We start from the raw sequence: 18,193 nt of genomic DNA on the forward strand, positions 1-18,193 counted from the left end.
TACAGTGACCAACGCTTTTCCTGAAATGGCAGCAAATCAGAGCTTTAGTGGGCAAACTCTTAAATTGTTGTGCAGTGAGCTTAAGACCGAGATCATACATAAAACCCTCTCTTGCTCACATTCACAAGACTTCCTCTTAGGACATATATTAGGAACAGGATGTGTCTCTAATTTTCTATATCTTAGACTGTAGAGGAAAAAATGTTTGTTGCCTAAGGAGAGACTCAATCCATGGAGTGGTCTTTCTGCAGACATGAGAAAGTAGAACCTATTTTAGGCACTAACAAAAGTTATGCAATCGGGAACCTAATGTGTGCCTAGCATCAAGAGAAGAAGGTACTAACAACATATAAATATAGGTGGCCTACTTTTGGCCATGCCTGTAATAAAATTCATATAAAACTGGCATGCAGAGGACTTTAATTAAGGAGAATCATTTGAGCAACTAGCATCTGCATTGCTTATAATCATCTGATACAGAAGCACTTGAAGAAATGTATGTGTGTGTTTTGCTCCAGTGCAATAGCCTGCAGACATTTGTTCCTCAATTAGTTCCTAGTTAGACACAGAGAAACTAATATAATCTGAGTCAGGGTAAACAAATGGTGTCATTGGTCATTAAGTCAATGTTAAAATGTGGTTAAAATACAAAGTGTGGGAGTATGGTGCAGTGAGTCTCCTCTGTCTTGCACAACCCCAAAAATCAAATACAAGGGGCATCTGTACAAAATACTTTATTTTGGAGAAGCCCCAGAAAGCTGTTGTGTTGCTGGTGATGGTGCTGTATGAAATCCTTGTAATACACTGATAGGTAAATCAGATCATTTCAGAAATGAGGCCCCAGTCAGAATAATGGTTTTAGTCAAAGATAAAAGGGTATTCCCCTGACAGTTAAAACTGCTATGGGACCACTGCAGAGGACTTTATGTTGAAATGTATTTTTGAATAACTTGAAAATATGTTCTATATTTCATACAGATGGTAGGCATGATGTACACAAATGATAAACTATAGTACTGAGCCTTATTTCAAAACTCTTAGCATGCAAACTGCTTAAATAGTGGAGTTACTCAAGAGAAGTGTCTGGAATCACATAATCTTGCTCTATACCTGCTGCTGTAAACTTGAGGGCACTTTTGCATGCGTCTCTACTTGTAGTAACTGCTATCGGACCTCACCAACCTCCACTGCCAAGAAAAAGTAAATGAAAACCAAAAATCGCTCAACCAATTCAAAGCAGGTGTAGGCAGGTGAAGTACTACTTCATCTATGTTCATGTATTGTATTTGGCTTCTTGGAGGACCTCAAACACCATGTATTAAATAATGAATGCAGATGGGCAAGTGTCCACATCATCCGTAAGGTACTAAAAGGCTGCATCCAAAATTAAGAAGAGGAATAACAGGACAGGAGCTAGTTTACCTTCTCAAATCCTCATACCTCCAAGACAGATGAGTTGGTGGCATTAATCCAGTGTGGACAAAAATGATGAAATCAGTTGATAATCTTGAAGCCAACGTAACACCCCTCCATCTAATCATCCATTTGAGATAGTAAGATAGTACTTAGATGGTACCCTTAGACCAGTATGCCAAAAGGAGCCTTCACAGTGGCCTACAAAATATGTGAAAAGTCTATCTGTCTTCTTCCCTGCTTCTTAGATTTCCCTATTTCTAGCTAGTGAGAGAAGAGTAGCCGCCCTTAAAATAAAGTAACTACAACATCTATGTATACAGACCCTTCTTATTTCCTCCTTAGTTTAAATTAGATGCCAGTATATCAGGTCAACAAACCTTTTTGCAACATAAGTGGTTTTTATAGCAGTCAGTATTCTGGCAGTGTTTGAGAACTATCAAGCATGACTTACATATAACTTTTAGTTATGAGAAGTCTATTCCATTTCAAGACATCCTTTCAGAATTTTGACTGCTTGTGTCACCATCCACTTGACAGCACTCTTCTTTTCCAGCAGTGCCTACTGATTTATTTTAGTACATTTCAATCTGCACCACTGCAAAATGCTGAACCATTGACCAATGAACTTCAATCTGCCACTTGCAATTCTAATTTATGACACTAATCTGTCACTGAATGATGTAGGCTAATATAGCAAAACTTTCTCCTAATGGTTGAGATTATAAATGAATTTAGGGGATGTTCTTGTTATTTTAGCCCATAAAGCCAGGAGCAGGGGAGTTCATGATGGCAAAGACACAAATTGAAGTTGCAATTTTCATGAATAGTGAATCTGAAACTCATAATAAATTAGCACTAGAAACCTGACTACAAACATATGTCCAGTCTCAGTTCAAATTCAGAAATGTGAGCACAGACATGAAGGAACACTCACTGCAAACAGTTTGTGGGCAATCTATAGGCCGAAATGTGTTCAAATAACAAGCTCATAAATTAGTATGATCAAATTTGAAGTGTCTGTTCAGAGTAACAGTGAGCACAAAACAGGGATAAATGAATCAATCTCTTCCTAAGAGCTCTCCCAGCTCTACATGAGATCTGAAAAGGGACTGCTAGCCAGGGTGCTGAACCTTGGAAGAAAGCGAGGTGTGTACCTGTGAGATTTGGTTACATAATTCCGGCAATATGTCAGACAGTGACAATTGTCCTCTTTCTTCAAGGTGTAATTTGACGAACTCAGTGGTAGTTGCTTATTAAAGTGTTAATGAGCAGACTTGCTTGCACTGGTTTAATGAATGAATTAAATTACTTAATTTAAAATAACTAGAAACTATTGAACTAAAACAGAAAATAATTCAAGGGCAATGTCAGCCCTGACTTTCAGGGGATTGTGCAGGATACAAGCCAGTGCCAAATTTGATATTAAAGGTTGCCTTGGGATTAAAAACAAAATAGCTTTTGAGCTCACAGACAGAAATATTGCCTTTCAAGTGACTATTTTAAAGCTCAAGAAGTTGCAGGAGCCAGAGCACCCTTTTTTTTAGGGGCTCTTCAAAAGTATGTTTTTGTCGTTAATTACAGTATTTTTAATGACAGTATATTCGTAAAACAAAAGTCTTAGCCATGTCACCAAACATCTAACTGCAGATGCTGGACAGTTCCTAATGCCCCTTCTGACAATTTTCACTTTACTGCTTCAATTTTAAGTTCAACTTGTTATGCTAACTTTACACCCCTCTGAGTATTTCTCTAGTTAAGGGAAACTTCCTGTTACCCTGTAAAGACAATTTTACATTCCCTTGACATTGTTGGAGCAGCATAAATGGCATGTATTGACGGCTGAGATTCAGGTCCAGTATATTAATAGCACAAAAAGAGTTAGGCTATACCAACCATATACTTAAATCTGACTTCCTTGTTCTTATGAATTTCAGTTTCTTAGTGATAAGTACAAATGTACTTGGCATTGGAAATGGGTTAGTTTGTGGAATTGGTTAGCTTCTTGTTCTTATATGACCACTTGACTGTCAGTACTTGACCTGCTGAAATTGACCTTAGTTTGGGAAACCCTTAAGCTTGCAGGCACTCTGCTCCTGAAAGCCAATGAGAAGAACGCAGGTGCACAGGATAGGTGTCCTTAAAAGACAGAAAGTTGTCTGAAAGAGGCAGAGAAGACAAATGAATGATGTACAAACAGTTGCTTTGGAATTACCTATTCTACCTTGGTGTGAAGGGGTGTTCGCCCCACACCAGCCCGGAAAGGACGAATGTTGCTCACGGGGTGGGGAGGGGGGAGAGGAGGTTAAGTAACTTGATAAACCACAGTTGAGAGAGAGTTAGGCTTGACAGGTGATCCCGAGTTGATGATGGAGCGCAGCTGAGAAGACACAGGTGGGGATGGTATAAAGCCAAGAAACCTGAGGCAGTAAAAGAAACCCCCCAATCAGTCTCTGGATATTAGAGAAGGAAAGGAGGAAACCTAGCAGGGGAGCAGAAACCCAGGGATCCTGGCCCTGGAGGAAGCGTTTACCAAGGTGGGTGGTGAAGCAGAAGCCTGAGAGAGGCAGTGTAGGAAAAGGCTCAGGGAAATGGCAGCAAAGTGGGATGTTGTAAATCTCGGCTGCTGATTAAAGGGACCCTGAGCTGGAACCCAGAGTAGCGGGTAGGCCTGGTTCCTCTGCCAGCTGCTGGGGAAGTGGCACAGTCAGGGTGGTAGATTTGAAGACTGCCTGAGACTGTTTGTCCTGTGGGACTTCGATATCCTTGAAGGGGAAAACACATAGTGAGCTGGCTGGAAGGCCAAGTCAGGAAGAGGAAGTGCGTGGAGTCCCAGACAGCGAGTGAGATCATGGTGAGAGCGGAGTGAGGGAACCGGGTGTCAGATCTGGAAGGAGCTAATCCCCATAGCAACCAGAAGGAGGCACTGAACAGTGAGTGAAACCTGTGACATGTGGTCAATGACTACACGGGGCTTTACACTGTTATGTGGTAAAACAAGCGAGCATGCATTTTGGTGCTATAAAATTAAATTTGGTGCTCATAACCACTGCATCTCATGTGCCAGAGGCTGATGTCTACCATGCCCAGGTCAGTCAGTCCAGCATGTGCTATGGCTGCTTCTTTGACCTGCAGTTGAGTTTGTTTGATTCTGACCCTTAATTCAGCATGCTGTTTGAACTACCAGCAATAAAGCTGAGTGACAGGACACCTAAAGTTGTCAGAGGAAGCTGGGTAGTGGACAATTATGTTTTTGGTGGCCTGGAAATGATGCTAGGTGATCCTGGTTTTGGCACTTAGGAAAGAAGGTGTTAGATATTGAGGCGACATCTTCTGTTGCTACACAAAAGAGGGAAGGGCAGAGGCATCACTTCACACCCCAGCAAAGCTCGCCTGCACCACTAACTATAGCATGAATTAGCCAGTGACTTTCTAAATATTAAGCAAACGGCCAGCTTTTTAATTTTTCTCACTTTAAGGTTATCAACAGGTTCTAACTGTGGGGTTTTGTACTAAAATATTCATGTAGGAGGAGCGTGATTAGAGTGTAGTATAACATGACAATATTAAGTGACTGAGGGGTGTTAGAGGAAGGCTCGAGGTGTGTTTGCAAACACTCTACTTCCTGGACAGAAGATATGAAGTGGTTTTAGAGTATGTGACCATGTGGAGTGCCTGCAAGTTAAGATTATTTTGAAATAAAGAAAGTATTTGGTGTTTGTGCATTTAGGTACAGCAGCACAGAGCAGTAGTGATAAATCTCCACAGAGCTTTCTAGAAGGCCATTCCATCTAATAATGGGTGCTTTTACATTTTTACTCAAAGCATTTAAACATTGCTTAATAAGCTTGGTACCTAGCATCCAACCAGCTTCTTTATTTACATTTAAATCAACAAGATAATGGGCAATGTTGGCCCATAAAATGAGGCACCATTTAACTCTAGCTTCTTTAATTTCTTGGGTACTATATAATTCTTACCTAGGAGATAGCTTTGAAAGATGAATAAGGGTTTCTATAATTAGTTATTGTGTGGATCACTGTCTACAGAAACAGAACATGAAAGGAAAGGGTCATAGAAAATGTTCCTATCATCAAAGTTAAAATCTCTTCCATTTATTGATGAGTAGGGTGTTTTGATCAAATTTTAAACACAGGCAAAAATACCTTTTAGATGTGCAAATTACACTCTGCTACTTACTATAACATAAGAAGAGCTGGTCACATTTTAAGGGAAATTGGGTTGATGGAGGAGGGACAGCTGAGTTAACTATAAGGTCATGTTTGTTTTAAATGACAACCTTGTCCAAGTAGACTTATTCAAAGCTTTTGATATTGCCTTGCATATCAAGCACTCTGTGAAATGGAAGATGGCATTGTAATAAACAACTTTAAGTGACCTCAGCAGTGTTAAGGTAAAGTAACTTCCCAAATGCATGGAATGTGTAATATGTGAAGTGTGGTGATGTTTTAATGAAATTGATATACAAGTACGAGGTTACTGCTGAGGTTTTGCGTGAGTGCAGGCTGGGATACACACTGCTTTTAGATACCACTTGGAAATGGAAGTAAAATCTTTATAGAGTGTTGGAGTGAGTTACTGACTGTGTTGGACACAATATGAAAGTATAAAATGAAGCACAAATCTTTCCCCTTAAGTTTATATTTCCCTACTTTGAAGTTTTTGGGTAGATGGGATACGTTCTGCTACAACCTTCACTGTCATTAAAGGTAGTATTTGTTTGATCTGGAGCTCAGTCATACAAGGAACTCACTCGGGAGGTTCTGGTGAATAAAATAAATGGGATGTATGGCCAAGTTACAAAACAGCTTGAATGACATTTGAATGACTTTTTAGCCATTTCAGCGTTTAAACTTTTTAAGGCTGTGCACCTCTGCACTAGATATTTTATGCCAGACACTGGGAACCCACACTCTACTCTAATACGTCAGCCTACATTTCAAAGCATGGTGCAGTCTGGCTTGAGTTGCCAACTGATATTAATGGCAGTTGCAGGGCAAAATCCCTGTGTACTGCTTTGAAAACTTGGGTGAAACTATGCTCAGTTTTGAAACTTAGCTCCCCTCAGCCAATCTAAATGCCAGATTCCTTTGGTAATCGCCTCAGTCACCTGTACAAAATGTCTAAGCTCTTAAATTCATGCTTCATAATAGATAATACTTGAATGATAAATTGCTGCTTTCATAATCACATCATACGCTAGAGAAAGCTTCAATTTGTGTCTAACTGCAGCTGACTTTACCTTCTCTTTTTGAAATTGCATTTTCTTTTTTTCAAAAACTATGTTTAGGAAGTCAATTTTAACAGGTTTATAAATCCTGTAAATATCAGGGACAATACAATCCTCACAACTGCGAGCTTTTCTTTAGAAAAAAATCACGTAATAATATAACAATCAGTCTGTCTATTTAACAGGATATTACTGTGTTACAGAATGAGCGTTTTTACAGTACTCACGAGACGTCATTTCTATTGATTTTATTACACATACTTGACTAACCACACGTGTCTACCAAAGTTAATATTGCAAAAAATTGGACAGGTGTGCTGGGTTTTTTTTTTTTGCAAGTGATGGTACTTTGTCTGCATATTGAATAAGTAGTGGCTGAAAGTCTAAATATTTCTTTCCTCTTCCTATTTTGTGGGTACATTGGTGGATTATTTCTCCGTAACAACTATCTCCCATATTTTTTGAACCATTCCTCTAGAGTTGGACTATCTTTTTCCAATGAGGCTATCAGTAGCTTAGTAGATGAAAGTTTAATTCTTCATGTCCTTTTGTGTGACCCTTTCTGCCAGAAAGCCCCAGATGGATTACCAAAGGATTGTTTGATAATAAATATTCAATAACTTGTGATACTTGATTACAAATTGCATCCCAGTACTCTTAAGTGACTGGACATGTCTACCATATGTCTGTAAAATCTTCTCATTCACCACAATGTCTCTAACATTTATCCCCATTCAGTCTCTCTCTATTTTAACCTGACTGGTATCAGGTACCACTGAAATAATATCTTAAAGAAATTGTCTTTTATTGTGGTACAGACTGAGGCCACTGGTCCTTTTCTCCTGGTCAAACCCCATTCCTCTGGGGTCACTTGTCTATCCAGGTCTTGTTCCTAGCATGTCATATATGGACATTCTTTTGTTAGAAATGTTCTTTATCTAATTCTTTGGAGACTAGTTATTTTTGTTCCTAATTGACTAGATGCTGTCACTTCTATTAAAGTTAGCTTTCTGAATAAAACAGGTTTTCTAGAAAGCTGGGAAACGTAATGCCTAACTTGGAAGTACTAGTGCCATGGGAGAGTGGAAAAGAAGAACTGCATAAGAGAAGGTCTAGGTCCATATCACTGCTGAATCATGATATAAATATTTTAGCACAAATACTATTTAGCCGATTGGAGTCCACACTCTCTATTTATATGGATTAATTAAGAATAGACACGTCAGACAATATTTGAAGCTAGCTGGAATCTTCCATAATGCCAAATCAACCCCCCCCCCCCCCCATCAGTTTTTTCTGTTTTCCCTTGGTGCACAGAAAGTTTCTGATTGATCAGTGTCTTCTCCTGGCCTTCTAGACTTCAGAGGGACTAAATCTTACTGGAAGCCTGGAGTGAGTGGTTTGCCCTTGAGCAATGGGGTTTCAGGGTGTTGACAGCTCCTGTGCGGGACAGAGAAGGCCTGATAAGGTCTCCTTAAACAGGGGACTGTCCTTTGCACTAGTCCAAAAGCAGGCCTGTCAGTTAATGGAGTTAAGTCTCCCTTGTTTGAATTACGCAGAGGGACTAGGCCGGGATGTCCATTGTCTCCTTCACTTTTTTTGCATTGGCTGTGGAGTCTTGTGCAGAGAGGATAAGGAGCAATGAATCCGTTACAGGAATAAAACTCGCAGGAACATGTCAGAAAATAGCTTTATATGTGGCTGAGGTAATATGATTTTTATCAAAACTGCATTTTCTATACATATTTGCAATCCTAGGTAAGGGTTTCAGTTAAGAGCTTTCTGCTGTTGTAGAAAGGTCTATATAATGTCTGGTATGGACTATGCCAGATACTAAGAAGTGACATAACGCTTCTCAAAGACAACGCAAACTATAGTAGAGCACATTTAATACAAATACAATTTTCAGTGTGAGCTAGGAAAAAACTTGCTTTGGGCTAAGTGACCTTCACTGTGTATATGACAGGCAGTGGACGATGCTTACACATCCAAGCAGTGGAATGTTTGTGTAAATCTTTGCCATAGCTCACATTTTTACCTTTAAATTTAAGTTTACATTGAAAAAACTGGGGCTTGAGTAAAAACAGCCACTTCTTGTTTTACAAACAGACCAATTTAACCCAACACAATGTAGAAGCTTTTAACACAGAACTAATGGCTTCTATCTTAATTGTCAGGCGGATGCTGCTTCTCTGAATACCTGAATCTCTCCAGCTGAGGTATGATGAGCAAAATATTTTCGCAAAGCAGGAAACTTAAATAAAGTGTTCATTTCCTTTCTTGACATAATGTTTACCTGGCTGTGCATAGTGTGGGATGTAGCTGTATTCACTAGGGTTAGACGAACAGTAATAGCTCTACCTGCCTTAGTCTGCAGGGCTCTAAGACCAGTGAAAGAGCTACAGCATCTGATAAAAACATTTCTCTATTAAGACAGCATGCATAAACAAATCATTCATGTCCTGTCTGCACTTAGTAACCATTACTGTCTAAACAGGATATAATGGGTGTCATAACGAGAGGATATAAAAAACTTGACATACTCATAACAGGAAATAGTTTATTGTTTTTAACTGACTGGAACAGCAGTTAAAAAAAACACTAAAATTGTACTGCATGTCCCTGTTTTCATTTTTTCTTGTTTACCTTCTTGATTGTTGTTGCTGTAGGGTGGCAAGTTTATCTTTATGCTGATGGCTCTGTTTATGCACCTACCTATCACTTATAATCTGAAGTAATGCCTGGAGAAACAACTTTTCTAAAAAATCTGCAAGTCTGTGTCAGGCTGCAAACTCCGTTCTGAATGTGCAGCCTTTTGCCTTCTCTATTGTCTATTTGCTTCCATGGTGGGTTAAAAATTCCAAAGGCTGGTGGCAAACACTAGAAATCTATTTAGCTTGGACAAAAGACTGGTCCTTGCCTGGAAGAACTGGTTTAGCAAGGGGAAGTCACCTTGGCAATAAAACCACCTGCCTGGGGTTTGTGCTCATGCGAGGAAGTTGGCAAAGTGTCATATGACACAGATGGGCTGAAGATTAGGAAAGGTTAGGGGCTGGTCTGCTCAGGGGCCTTTTTCTCCAGTTAACAGTGAAGGAGGGAGACCAGTTAGTGTGAAACGGCCTGCATAAGAACGGGGCACCTTGCTCGCCCACCTTCCTAGACCAAATGGTTCCCCCAGGACTCATAAGAAAATGGTGAGCTAAAAAGTGAGGGATGTTGTGTTTATGCTGCTTTATTGTTCTGCACCATCTCTACTCTGCTGTGCTTTACATGATTAAATATAAAAAAGCATAAAGAGGTTAGATTGTGCAAGATGTGTGTGCACATGTGTGGACTACTTCACAACTGCTGCGTGTCCCTGAGAGACTTAAACTGTAAACCAGAAGCGTCACACCTTTTGGGGTGGAGTTCTGGGAGAGGGGTGTATTTAGACTCCTGGAGCCTGGACAGAGTCCAGTCTCTGCTCCAATCTCGGGGATCCTAGGCACACTCCAGAGGACGGACCTTCCGTCTGGCACCACGCTCCGAGTGTTGGAGCTGCTGCCCAGCTGCCTACCCACTCTGGGCGCAGCTTTAGACTTGCACTAACCCCTCTCCCAGAACTCCCCCCCCCCCCAAAAGGTGTGAAGCTTCTGGTCATACAAGACAGTAAAACATCCTAAACACTGTGTCTAACTTTCTAGCTCACCATTCATTCTCTTTCATAGTCACTGTGTTTTTAGAATAATACATGGCTCCCTGCTTGGGAATTCCTCATTCAAGATATAGTGCAGTGTTGGAACAAACCAACTTACTAACCAGGATTTGAAAATGAGAAGCATGGTCCAAGTACTGCACGTGACTCCAAAAGGGTGCTAGATAGGCTCTAATACAGAGATGGCCTCATTGCCACAACCTAAACTTCTGGGTGAGGAAATGTGACTTATTTCCTGAGTTGGTAACCAGAACTTAATGAAGCATATGGTGTTTTCCTCAGTTTATGAACCTTCTTGTTTACAGGCACCGGTAAATGTCATCCTGCATATTAGATCCTGACAAACAGCACACAAATCTATTTAGCACACGTGAGTGGGAAACATGCAGCGGAGCTGTAAGCAAACACCCACTGGGTACGTGGCTGTCCCATTAACAATTCATGTCACTTACTGTTGAATAACCGTTAGGTGTCCAGCCATTGTAACGATTAGTTTATCTTAGTAATATTTAGAAATTGCACAGGAAATGGTGAGCAAGCTAACATTCCCAAGTCAAGCCCTAGAAAAAGAGGGAATGCCAGATTTACAGTTGCCCATGCAACCTTAATTCTGCCCCCGGTGTATCCATCCTCTAGTCAGAAGGGAGCAGGTGTGGGAGGGAAGGGAGTATGTGACCATGTAATAAAAGATCACAAGGGGGTGAAGTGAAGGTAGTTTAAGCAACAGCAAGTCTGGCGTTGCCTAACTTTTGAGTGCTTGACTTTTCGCATGGCTTTTGTATGTAATTTCCTAGGATTTTAATGAACACAAATACTGTTCTGTAAAAACATGACAGAAATCTCCCCATCGTGTATCTCAGCAGGGTTTGAATGCTGAGCCTTCCACCTCACAGACTTCTACTATTTGAGCTACAGGACTAATGACCTTACCTGGCAGCAGGAGGGAGTTGGGATTCCTGGTACGCTGTGCTGGGGCCTGTGGCTATGGGGAGCCCGGTCCTCACTCCCTCCCAGGAATGTGAAGTGCTCTTGCCCTATGTAGTGTCCTCCCCTCCCCCCCGGCCGGTGGGGGAGGGGGGGATGGAATGCTGAGGCCTTGTGCTGGTTCAGGTGCAGGGTTGCCAAGGAGAAGCCCAGCAGAGTTCTTTCCTCCTATCCCCTTCCAGTTACAGCTACTCTGGCTTCTCTCAGGTATTCACAGAGCAGCGTCTACTGTTGCTTTGGTGGAAGTGGCTTTTCATAACGTTCAGTGACTTTTGGTAGGCTGCCAAAACTTTTCTGAGCAGTCTAAGTGAGAGAAGGGAAATAGTGAGGTTTAAACCCTTTACCACTAGGTGAAATCGCAAAAGAATTTCATGGGACAAAGGCAAAGTTTTTCTATTGCTAGAGGGGTTTCCCTCTGCTAAATATCAAAGGCTTGCTGCATACAATGGAGGTGTTACTGCTTCCCAAACCAAAGACTCAAGGATCCTTCATGCTGAATTGTTAGGGGCTCTTGGTTCCCCTTCAGCCCCTTGATCTGGCTCCCCGTCAGCTCACCAAGTGGACTGAAGGGGAGCCAGGAACCCCTAAACGAATCAAGAGTCCTGGAGCCAGCAATCCCAGGGCTTCCAGGTCCCAGCTCCTCCTCCAGTCCTTGTTTTTGAGCATCTAAACTGCTCATTGTCATTTCTGCACAACATCTTGAGGCTTTTGGGTTTGTCCTGATTTGGGATGAAAAATGTTTCTGAAAATTTTGTGGAACTAAAATTTGGTTTCCTGGACAGCTCTAGCCAAATGGTGCATGATCCTATGAACCATTTTAAAAAAAAAAAAAAAAAAAAAAAAAAAAGTGTCCATGCATGAAAAGTTACACATCTTAAAGGCTGTGGTGCAGGCTATATATCTGGGTTTTAAATCTGGCCCAGTGTGTTCGGACGGCTGAGATCCAGTTTAAACAATTGACGAGAGGTTGATTGCTGTCTTGGATCAGAGCTTAGGACTTCCACAGAAGTTAAACAAGTCGATTGAAGGTGGTGAAAGATGGCTTTGTCTTGCTGGGCGTAAGAGCAGGAGAAAGCCTTACCTAATCATCTTCCAGCACAGTAGATGGACAGGTTTCTAGCCCAGTACTTAGTGAGACCCTAAGCTGGGAACCTGGCTAATGCACTGGCCAAGGCTCCTGCATCCCAAAGCGCTGTGTCATGTCAGCTGGAGGTGTGACAAGCACTTGTGCATTGTCAGCAGCGGGGGAGGGGGAGAGGGACAGATGCTTTTTGGAGTAGCAATAAAGAGCACAGTCCCCCTAAGCCCCATAACCATCTTGTTCTGTGCCATCAAGTAAGGTCCTGGCTTCTGAGCTTTCTGTTGTTCCTCAGTCACTCCAAGTGTACTTTTGAGCAATGGGTACAGAAGCCGTTAAACAGCGAAGTAATTAGAGCTGGTCAGAGAAACTCTGACCGAACCATATTCAGTTGGAATATGCAGTGGCATCAACCTCAAAACGCATTATGAAATCTAGCTGATTGCACTTAGGAGGAAAACAAGAGAAAATGTGGAGCAAAACATTTTGATTTTTTTTTTTGAAGCAACTTTCTGTTGAATGTCTGCGTTTTGTAATATTCTATCTAATACAAAAATTTAAACTCAAAGTCAAAACAAAAAATTTAAACTGACCCAAAACAATTTTTGTTTTTGGAATTCTCTTTTTGCAGTGACTTTTGATGTGTTTAGTTTTTGTTTGTTTTTTTTGGAAGGAAGCCAAATTTTAAAATCCTTAATGAAATGAACCATCCACTCTCTGCATAGTTCTAGCAGTAACGGTAAAACATATAGTTACACATTGTTTCTTAGGTGTAAATCTACTCTTCTGGGTAGATATGCCTTCAGTTCCCTGAATGTTCAATTTTAGTTCAGAAATTAGTACTGAAATAACATTTTTCACAAAAGAAAGTTTTTGATAAGGGCGAGTTTAAAATGCTAGTTCTCCAGTGCCCCATTCTTTTATTGATAGAAGCAGAAGTTATTCCAGTTGGCCAGCGCTTTTGAACAGATGTTAGTACCTGAGTTGATAATTTTATGGTATTAAAATTAGTAACTTGGAAACACCACCTGGTGCAATAAGGCTTAAAATAGAAGCCTGTTTCCTGTAGCTCAAATTAAAGTTCAGTACCTGAGTCAATGGAGGGGGTCCCCCCTTAGTTTTACAGCCTACCTGGTAAATTTTGCTAAGCATATGTCAGAATATAGAAAATGGTACATAGATAATAGTTGAAGTAACCTGACTATTTTCTGCTAGACACCAGTCATCATCAAAGCCTCCATATTGAAAACACAATGTAGAAGCCTTCTAACTTGATATTCTGATACACGTAGACTTAACTTGTCTCTCTCTTCAGAAGAGAGAAATTAAAATGGCTGGTTCTTGAGTTGGTTCAAAATCCAGTAAGACTGAAATTTCTTAAGGAGAACTACTCTAGTCCAGTGGCTTTCAACCTTCCTACTCTCCTGTATCCCTTTCAGGAGTCTGACTTGTCTTGGGTACCTCAAGTTTCACTTCACTTTAAAACTACTAGCTTACAGAACCAGACATTAAATTGCTTACTTTCTCATTTTTACCATATAAAATAAATCAATTGGAATATATATTTCAGTGCATAGTATATAGAGCAGTATAAACAAATCATTGTATGAAATTTTAGTTTGTACTGAGTGCACTAGTGCTTTCTTACATAACCTGTTGTAAAATTAGGCAAATATCTAGATGAATTGACGTACCTCCTGGAAGACCTCTGAGTACCGCCAGCGGTTCACATACCGTGGTTGAGAACCACTAATCTTGTCTATGGAATCATTCGTCCACAACATAAAATAGTTCTGCTGCTGCTCTTCCCAAAGGTGCATTACAGCCATCCCTCTATTAGAAAACTGGCAAACTTGCTCCCTATTGCAGACTTTCCCAAGAAACATTCGTCTTCCAGCTGGGAGACAGCAAACTTCTTTACAAGAAACTAAAGAATCAAGTGGGACAACGTTCCCTAACCCCACAAATTACTCTTAAAAACCGTTACTAAGGTTCATTACAAGTGAGCAGCACAATGAAAATCTAATCAGTAGGAGGATGGTGACAGGTGGATGTGTGAAATGGGAGGCTGAAAATGTAAGACAGTTTCTGTGACTCTGTTAGATCATACAAAGACTGCGAACCAGTTACTCTGGGGGCACAAAATAACCTTAGAGCCAGCTCCAAATAGCACCTGGAAGATTGTCCTCACGTGGGAGAGTTCTTCAGGGCCTGGACCACTGTCACAGACTAAACCACCCTGTGCACAGCCCTACTCTAAGGTACATGCATCTGGCTGGTCCTTGACTCCATGGGAACTATTGCGTGGACTTATGGGGAATGTTACGGAGTCCAACATTCTTGCAAACTCCTGGTGTGATAGCCTGCCTTCCCCACACTTTGACGTTCCTGCCCCTTTCTGACATGGTATATTGCATGAGTCTCTCAAAATTTGTGCACTACTGAAATTACTAAATTTCATAAACATATAGAAGAGGATAAGAGTTGAATCATCCTTGGGTAACAAGTAACAATTGACTGTCTAAGAAGTGAATAGCCTTCTGGTGAAACACTTTGGAAACTACATTATATTTTAACTTAAAATCTCCTGTGTAAACAAGTAAACTTGACATCAAATTACTTTCTGGTTTCTGAGCCTGTAGAGTTTGTTTTCAAGCTATCTCCACAATCATGAGGGCTAGTGTGACCCTTCTGTGCCAAGGGTAGCCACCTGATAATGCCAAGGTCAGGGCAGGCTGTAAAAGGAGAGCAGATTCTCCCAGCACTAGTGGGTGACACTGAAATCAGACTTCCCAACTATCCACAAACAGTGGTTCTGATTCCCCCAAACCGGTTATCAAGAAGCCAGTACACAAATACACACAGCCCCCTTTACTGCATTTCAGTCTCTGGTTCCCAATCAGCCAATAGGTCTAGTAAAGAGACCAGTTATTTAAAACTCTATGCTCTTTACTAAAAAGGTTCCTCCTGACGCCAAAGGGTCAGCCACAGCACCAGATCAATATAAGTTTGGATCTTACCTAAAATACCACGCTGCCAGCCAATCCTTTAGTAACTAAAACTAAAGGTTTATTATAAAAAGAAAGGAACAAACCATAAGAGAAATGTTAAAGGATTAAAGCAATCAGGTACATACAAATGATTTTAAAGTCCATATACATCAGGTTTCTAGAAGAATTGTGGAGTTTGCAGGCTTGTATAGTCCCTTAGCACATTATAGCCTTTCTAACAGTACCTGACATGGCATATCTTACATGATTTACTATGATTTTGACATACTGATGTCAAACAATATAATAAACGCTCCCCCACAATCCAGCCAGCGTGACACCACAGCGTGAGACTGGTATAGAAGGGAGTAATCAGAGCTCCTGAATACATCTCAAGGCCCCCCTTATCCAGCCTGTATGACAGCTAGTACCTTTTTTTGTTTTTTTAAATGATAGCTGAGATTCTCAGTAATAACATGACTCCATGAGCTGGGGCTTTAAGAAACCAACAAATATTGTGAGACTCTTGATAAAATCATGAGTTGGCAACACTGACTTGGTCTTATAAACATCTTTATTATAACCCTGGACATTCTTATCCATATACATGTCCAGTCTTTTTTCTTAGTTTTTCTTCATTGTCAAAGTGAAATGTGAAAATTAAGCAAGTAGTGAGAACTAAGATCTTGAAAATCCTTTCTTCTAGAACAAGGAAAGATGTCAGTAGTACAGGGAGAGAAAATTGTATTCAAATTAGGATAGTGCTGAGCAGGGACATGCTCAAGAGAGGGCAAGCAGAGGCATGTCCCCCCCACCCCCCTGTTTTCGTTGGGGGCACAGAACTCCTCCTGCCCTGGCGCCATGGCAATAGTGGGAGAAGCGGGAGAGTGGGCTCCTTCTGGGGCATGGGGGAGGGGAAGAGTGGGCTCCTCCCGGCTTGAGGCCGGGGTGGGGACACAGAATGTGCCCCTCCAAAAGGGGTCAAATTAAAATGTCTGAACACACCTCGACAGCTGTGTATGTAAAGCTGTGATTTTTCTGGCTGTCCTGCATTGTGGATTGGGAGGGGTAGGAGTGTAAACCATGGTGCCATGTGATGTGCTTGGTGGTATAGGGAACTGCTACCATGGAGTTCTCTAAAGATTGCAAAGGGTGGGGAGACTGAGTTTCTTGGACCTGTACGTCAGCCAGGGTCTGCACATTTGTGTTTGTGGCCTGAGAAGAAGCATTATGCTCTAGTGCATCTTCCTTTCCTTTTCATGGGCCTCTCTCCTGTGAGTTATGTTCTTCGCCATGTTGGCCCTCCAGCCCTTTGTTCATCGGCTGATGCAGTGCTGGCTCACTGAACATGTTCTCTCCAGGCCTTTTCTTTCCCCTCCTCCTCAGGGCCAAGCATTCGGTGTGGGTGGAGGGGCCCCCCCTTCAAGTTTGTGAAGGTTTATCAGCAGCTACTGATAAAAACCGACAGCTGTATCATTGGCTTTACGGTCTCAATGGAAATGGAAACAAGTGTGAAAACTCCCTTCCCTTAGTCCTATAAACATTTATTAAGGCAGGCTTATTACTCACCCCTGAGGTTTGGAGTGCCTCTGCCTGGCACCGCCTCCAGCCCAAGCCCAGCCATGGTGCAAACGGTCCCCCGGGAGCGAATGGAGGGGAAAGAAATTTTGGTTTCATGAAACAAAGACAATTCCAGGCCCAAGTCCCTGGGTACAAGTTAAGGGTTACGACCGTGAGTATTGGCACTCTTTCCCACAGGCAGGGGTGACTTTAGCTGACACTTTATTCCTGAGGGTAACAAAGGCACAGCTGCTATTTGTGTCTTGAAGCTGCTCGGGCCCATATGCCATTAGACTGTTTACTGCAATGGTGACAGCTGAACTCATTGTGGAGGGGCATGAGAAAGCATCCTATGGTGAAGGAAGAAATAAGGCTGCCGTCCCTAGCAACCTTTGGGAGAGGACTGCAGAGTGCCTCCATGAACGTTTTTGAATCAAGATCTCTCTCCGGAGGAAAGAAAGGACATCCCTATGTGCATAAACAAACAGCTCCGCATGTCCCTCTCCCCAGCTGGCTAACCTAATGGAATGAAAAGCAGAGACCAACTCTACCTCTGTTTGTTGTGCCACTAACTCTTTTTGTATGGGTAAAACAATGAACAATCGATCTTGTGTCTTGTTAACTTGGGATTGGGCCAGACAATGTCTTTACATTTAAATGTTGTAAAGCAAAATTCATGCGCACACACTTCCCCTTCATGGGGCTCATCCATGCTTTGCTGGCAGGGTTGGCTAGACTGTCCTGGAGTCTCAAACAGGTCCTCACTGCATCTTCCTCCTCCCCACTATTCACAGCATGGGTCTCCATCTCGGCTTCCTCTGAGGTGTCTGTGGTGGTTTGCAGGGTGCTGCGAGATCTCCACCAAGTATGGCATGCTTGTTGTAAAAACACAGGTCTGGGGCTCAGCACCTGATCAATTGTTGGTCTCCCTGGCCTTGGGGTAGGTCTGCAGGAGTTCCTTCATTTTCATGGAGCTCTGCTGCTGATCTCTGTCATGCCCCTTTGCCTATATCCCCTGTGTAATCTTTACATAAATGTCTACATTGCTATAGCTGTGTCTGGACCGTGTCTTCTCCCCACAAGCCCAATCAGGAGAAGGCATTTCAAAAATATGCAGGGTGTTTTTAAGAAGGGGTTGACTTTGGGGCTCTGTAACCCTGAGCAGTGCAGTTAGTGTAGAGCATTATGGGACAGCTACTGGAGGACCATTAGAGTCAACCCAG

The 18,193-nt window shown here is 41.8% G+C and overlaps 1 long non-coding RNA gene across 1 annotated transcript; it reads left to right on the plus strand.

The window, feature by feature from the left end:
- Nucleotides 1–3,854: 3,854 nt before the first annotated feature.
- LOC137144475 (uncharacterized) lies at nt 3,855–8,922 on the plus strand. The gene is made up of 3 exons (XR_010917414.1): nt 3,855–3,950; nt 5,765–5,827; nt 8,842–8,922. It is a non-coding gene; the product is annotated as an uncharacterized lncRNA (long non-coding RNA).
- The last annotated feature ends 9,271 nt before the right edge of the window (nt 8,923–18,193 follow it).

Source organism: Emydura macquarii, unplaced genomic scaffold (assembly GCF_026122565.2).
Source record: "Emydura macquarii macquarii isolate MOO-44397 ecotype Brisbane River unplaced genomic scaffold, CSIRO-AGI_Emac_v2 contig_3451, whole genome shotgun sequence".
NCBI classification, from domain to species: Eukaryota; Metazoa; Chordata; order Testudines; family Chelidae; genus Emydura; species Emydura macquarii.